Genomic DNA, 6000 nt, shown 5'->3' with positions numbered 1-6000 from the left:
TGTTAGGTCATAGGCTGGACTCCATGATCTCAAAGGTCTGTTCCAACCTAGTTGAGCCTGTGATTCTGTGAACCCCTGGAACAGGACACATCTCACTGCATTGGTATCTACTAATTTTGATCTAATTTGCAACTGTGTGCATTTAGGATGGCAAGGCTAGCATGGAAGGAAGGTCCTCAGCTGTAACTAAGTTACTGTTCATTGGCTAAAGTGTTTTCATGAGCACTGTTGGTTTGCTTTTCGTACCTGCTAATGTGATATAGTGAAGGCTGTTTGGTCCTGTGCATGCAAAGCTAAATTAGGCCTGGCAGGCAGCCCAGGGAGCCGTGCCACGAGTCCCAGCCGCTCACAGCACTCACCGTGTGCTCCGCTCCCCCACCTTTGCTGCTGCACATTTTTCACAAGCTGCTTGCAAACAACAGAGATCTTGTGGTCAAGAACGTCCTCATGATTTGGCATAGAGTAAACAGATAAAGTTCATGAAGAGGATTTCTTGCAAAGATGGAATGAGTTTGCAATTCAATTTTTCCCTTTTTTTTGCCTATTTTCAAAGATGAATTTGCCAAACTCCTCCCTCCACAGGTGAAGTCAGAAAATTGGTGGAGACATTACAGAGACTGATTTTCAGGAAAAGGGGGGAAAATTATTTTATTTTTTTCTAATTCTGAGCACCATTACCCCTCACCTCTGAACCAAGAAAGACTTTACGTGGTGTCATAATTTAGCAAATTACTTCCTCAAAGGAAGGTCAAACATTTTACCATTCGATCAATAGGAAGCGACTTACAAATCATGTGTATTGATCATTGTAATCATTCAGAGGAATGTAGGGCAGACACTAAAATCACATGCACTTAGTCTTAATTGCCCACATTAAAGCAATTATGTCCCAAAACTGTCATTGTCTAATGCTATGCACACTACCCAGCATGGTAACTTTTAGCTATACATATTTAATCATAAATCAGCCTCTTAGGTCTATTGCACTAAAGACTTACAATATTGCTGTAATTATGCAAATATAACTACGTCTTTTTTCATCAATGTGTAAGATCATGTTGCTTTGGGGAGCCAAGTGGAGGAAAATAAACCCCTATATTAATGCAGCTGGCATTTAATACATATATTTTATGGCTGTGCTGTGTGTTCATGACACAAGTACTTAAAGTGACCTTAAATTGCTAATGAACAGAGAGCCTTTGTAAAAGCAGTCACAAGTCAAGGACTTGTAGATAAAGCTTGTTGAGAGGTACATTGATGGTAGGCTTGTGTCAGGAGAGTGCTATTTGTTCAAGGATGTTTATAAACATTATTTTCCAGAGGATCATTTCAGCTAAAAGTGTCTCAGACAAATACCAATTGGTAGAATTGAAATAAATGTTTTCTGATCTTGTTAACATAAGGTGGGTGCCTTTTTCATTTTGTGAAGGAAGCCAGTGTGTTGTCACAGGAAAGTTTTGTTTTGATGAACTAAAGATTGGTCAGGAGTATATTCCTTTTACCATTTCAGAAACTATTTCTAAACAGATCTGAAAAATGAACAATTCTTGGTTTGCTACATACCTTGTATTTTGCAAACAAGAATGTTTGAAATCACAGTTCTTATCTAATATGGAACAGCCAAATTTAAGAATTTCTCAGAAAATATGTGCTAAAGTCCCTTAAAATTAAGGAGAGCAATTTTCCTGCCTTCCTAGGCTGAAATCTAGACTTGACTCAGTCAATTCCCAAGCAGCTTTCCAGAAACATAATCTAATACAGCCCATAACAGAACAGGTCATGGAAAGAAAAAAAAATACAGAAAAGACTGCATTGTAACACAAGAGAGCAAAAGGAAGGATCATCTACAGCCTGCTTTCAGTTCTTGACTCACCTCTGAAGGAGTGCAGAGCAGGCTGTGCTCTGGCTCTCCAGAGGCACAAAGGGAAGGTGCAGAGAGGGAAGACAGGCTGCTGGGATTGCCAGGTACCTCCACATTACCATTTCCTGCTCCTCCAAGCCTTATTGGAGCCTGAAACATCACATCATCCAGCAAGTGTTGATCACATCAGCAGTTCTGCAAAATGTTCTTGCACCTTCTCAGTCTTCAGCACGGTGGGCTGCTGACACACAGGCCTGAGGGTACTTCTGAGAAACCTCAAAAGGTAATGAGACATGCTGCCTTTTTGGCAACAGGCTCCAGATAAGGCATGTGCATCTTCACTGGGAGACGTGCAAGCTGCAGATCTCTCGACAAGCTTCAGAGCTGCAGGAAGGGGGAATTGTGCATGGAAGCTAAGAGCTAAATTGATTCATTCCTGTGAAGATCTCTGACTCCAAATCTCAGACAAACTTATTTTAACAAGTTTTTGAAATGTCAGCAACATTTCTGGGGGTCTCAACCTGTTCAAAGCAGCAATGTGTAGAGCATAACATACCCTGTAAGTCACATGTGTATCCAGGTGGGCACTGAATCACCTAGTGTAATTTAGTATTAGGGCCCTAGTATTTAGGGCTTTTAAAAGGGAGAAAGTAAGTAATTTCTCTCAGAAGCCTTTAGCCCCAAAACAGTGATTTGAGCATTAAACACCGAGCAGAGGAGAAACGTGTTTTAGTGGAGAAAAAAGGACACTAAATGTGTGAGTTCCAAATGGTTGCACCAAATCTGATCAGAGTGCCAACCAGGTTACATGCTGTCCCTGGATATGGCCAGTTTGGGGGCATCTTCCCTGTGTCTCCATGCACAGCTGGGTGGTGAGGTGCTGCAGCATGCCTGATTGCTCGGGAATCCCAGCACTTCCCGCACTCGCTCGTTCTTTCAAGTAGCAATGAAGTTGTTTGGCTGGATCCTTTATGAAAGTTAAAATTGGTTTATCATTTTCTTTTCGCTTCTCACACCTTATCTAGTTTCTACATTCTTCCCACTTCAGTAGTCAAAGTGATTGAAAGCTGAAAACTGAGCAGATCTGTCCCTGCAGCAACTTTCCTCGCGTTTCTCATTTAGCGTTTTATCAAACGGGCTCTTTGTCTTTGCAGTCCCCTGATGTTGCCTCTGTTACACGGTGATATTCTTCAGGTCATGGGGGTTAAAAGGGGGCTAAAAAGGAGATCATATTGGACTTGCTTTACACAGACATGTAGCATTAGACCCAACGCCCAATAGGGGAAAGATATACTACTCCTATTTGATGAGCAGCAGGCCAATAAATTCATTAATCATCATTTTATGCCTCATCAAACACTACCCAAGTTCCTCCATGGGAGTTATACAAATTAGCCACTGAAAAGGCAGTAATTTTAGTTTAGCTAGGTAAGTGCTTTTTGATTGCCTTCCTGAACAATGCTTCCCTTGACAAGCTAATAAATCAGCCCTTTCTGAATCAGAAGTGCAGCAAGTGCGAACAATAACTCCACATAGTTTCTCCGCTGATTTCAGCTGGAAGGCCTAAGAGGATGATCTGGGATCAAAGTCTCTTACTTTATTGCAGAGCAAAAGCTTTCTTTATGAAGAAGAGCTACAGAGAAATGAGGGAAGGGGGATTTTTTTAATCAATTAATGAGAGAAAAAGTCTTGAAACAAAAAGGAGGCCTAAGTCTCCGATTGCAGGGATGCTGGGAGGCCGGCAGGGCAGCTCGGGCAGGAGCCAGCCCTGCCGCAGGTGAGGCTGGAGGCATAAATCGAGGGGCTGCTCCTGTGGAGAGTAACAGATTACCAGGGCGAGTCAGAATACAGACTGTATTTAATCTGCAACCAATTGATTCCTTGAGTGTTTCAGGTATTTGTAGTGTAGGTTTAGATTTGTTGGGTGGCTTTACAGTGGGAAGCCTTGAGGCTGTACTGTCTTATCTTTTTTTCAAATTGCTGCCTTTGACAGTATCATTTTTTTTAACTTGGCCGTAAATCATTTCACTAATCAGCTGTCACCAGCCAACATGCATACATTGGCATTCAGCCGGAGAATTTGTTTTGGAAGGCCTTTAGCAACAAAAACTATGTTTGTATCAATAACCGTCTGTTAATGTCTCATGCATACGGATGTAGAACACGGGGAGGAACAAGGGGAGACGGGCAGGAACGGAGAACAATTTTGGTGGAGGGAAGAGGGGAAGAGCATTGATTGCCACGCAGGGCGCAGCCTCCCCCCGCCCGCTGCGGCTTGGGCGAGGGGCTACGTGCGGTACCTGCGGCCCCGCCGAGCCGGGCTGCGCGGGGCTGCGCGGGGCCGGGGCGCGGAGCCCCCCGCCGGTCCGCAGCGGCGGAGTTCGATGCTTCCCTCTCCCCGAGTCTAGACCTGAGGTATTTTAAGTACAGTGTGTCTCTTCTCCTCTTCATTAACTTTCCCTCCACACATCACTGCATGCCTCTGAAAATAACTTGGCAAACTGGGAGCCGTTTATCTCTTTTATCTTGGGACCTGATCCAATTAAATAAGTGCACATTTACATTTGCATCCATCAGCCGTGAGCGTGGAGAGGTCTGTGGTTAGCTTTAGGCAAATAAGAGCCAATTTTGGGGAAAAAGAGGTATCAGGACGATGCCGCTCCCTTCCCGTCGCGGACGCAGGGGCGAGCCGAGCCAGGACGGGCTCGGGGCAGGATGCGGCCCCAGCCGGCCCTTGCCGGGCTGCCCGCGCCACGGCAGAAAGAGGTGGTTATTGCACAAGTGCCTGCATCAACCCGAGCCGGGCTCCCGGCACGCTGCGAGTTCGCACATGCTCTAATTATAACAGATGAGTAACGCCGTGCGGAGGACATTTATTTTCTGGTAGTTGGAGGTGAAGGGATCCTCAGCTGAGGAGGCTGGAAGCGCCTGGCGGGGTACGACCCCGGGAGGTCGCTGAGCACCCCCGCACCGGCCTCCCGAGCTGGGCCCCGCCGAGGTGAACCCGCAGAGATTTCCCTGACACAAAAGTGCGGGAGGAGGCGAGAGGGGCTCGGGCAGCCCCGCCCGCCACAGGAGCCCCTCGCCGGCAAACTGGCCATGGAAATAGCGCGGGTTGCTCCCGTTGAGTACTGGGCATTTAGGGAACGTGGTCACTCCCAAAAGAGGGGACGGGGAGCGGGATGCAGGTGACCCGGCGGGCCGCGGCCGCACCTCCTGCGCGGCTCTCCGCGCCTTTGCGACCCCCGCTGCCTCCTGCCCCTTGCGGGGCCCGCCGCAGCCCTCCCGGGGGACTCCGTGGCCGCGCAGGGAAACGCTTCTGCCTTCGGGAGAAAAGCAGAGGGCCCATGTTGGGGGGCCCCGTGTCCCTCGCTCCAGCGTTAGGTGGTTCCGCAGAGGCATCGCCGAGGGTGCTGGGTGCAGCGAGGGAAGCCGAGGAAGCCTTTGGTGCCGGGGTTCCAGCCGCAGCCTCGGAGCAGGGGCAGGGACTGGGAATGGCCCTGTGGGACTGCCGGGGCGGAGGAGGCGCCTGCGGAGCGCTCTCGGGCAAGAAAAGGCAGAGCCTGCGCAGGAGCCTCCGCCACGGCCGCCCCGTCGGGCAGGGCCGGCACCTCGGCCAGGCGCGGCCCGTTCATCCCTCCCGGTCCCGGGCGAGCCCTTTCCCGTGGCAGAGAAAGGTCCCCGGTTTGAGTCGGGCCGCGCCGCCGGGCGGCCGCTTCCGCGCCCGCGGAGGCGCGGTGGAGGAATGCGGGGACAATGCGCCATCTGTCACCGCCGGGTCGCGCCGCGGCCGGGAGCGCCGCCGAGGGCGCTGATTTATGCTGAATGCGCCTTAGAAGATCTCGATGTAGACTTTGTCTTTCTCTGTCAGAGCCAAGTAAAAAGAAACAGCTGGCCTGAATTTTTAGCACCCATAATTAATTAAGAGCTTCATTCCTGGGATTTGATGATTCAATAAAGCAAGACCCTTATTCCCCTATGTGATTCCAGTGAATATCTACTCCACTCCAATCCTTTTGGGTCCCAAGATAGGGCAGATTAACACTCTTTTTCTGTGGGAGAGAAGGGAAAAAATGCCTCAAGATTGCATCTGAGGCGCACACAAAAGGTAAATTCAAAACTGCCACTTGTTCTCTGCA

This window comes from Agelaius tricolor, unplaced genomic scaffold (genome assembly GCF_023055355.1).
Source record: "Agelaius tricolor isolate 1412-34295 unplaced genomic scaffold, bAgeTri1.0.p SCAF_15, whole genome shotgun sequence".
Classification (NCBI taxonomy): Eukaryota; Metazoa; Chordata; class Aves; order Passeriformes; family Icteridae; genus Agelaius; species Agelaius tricolor.
The sequence above is the reverse complement of the archived record's forward strand: the minus strand, read 5'-3'. Positions refer to the sequence as shown.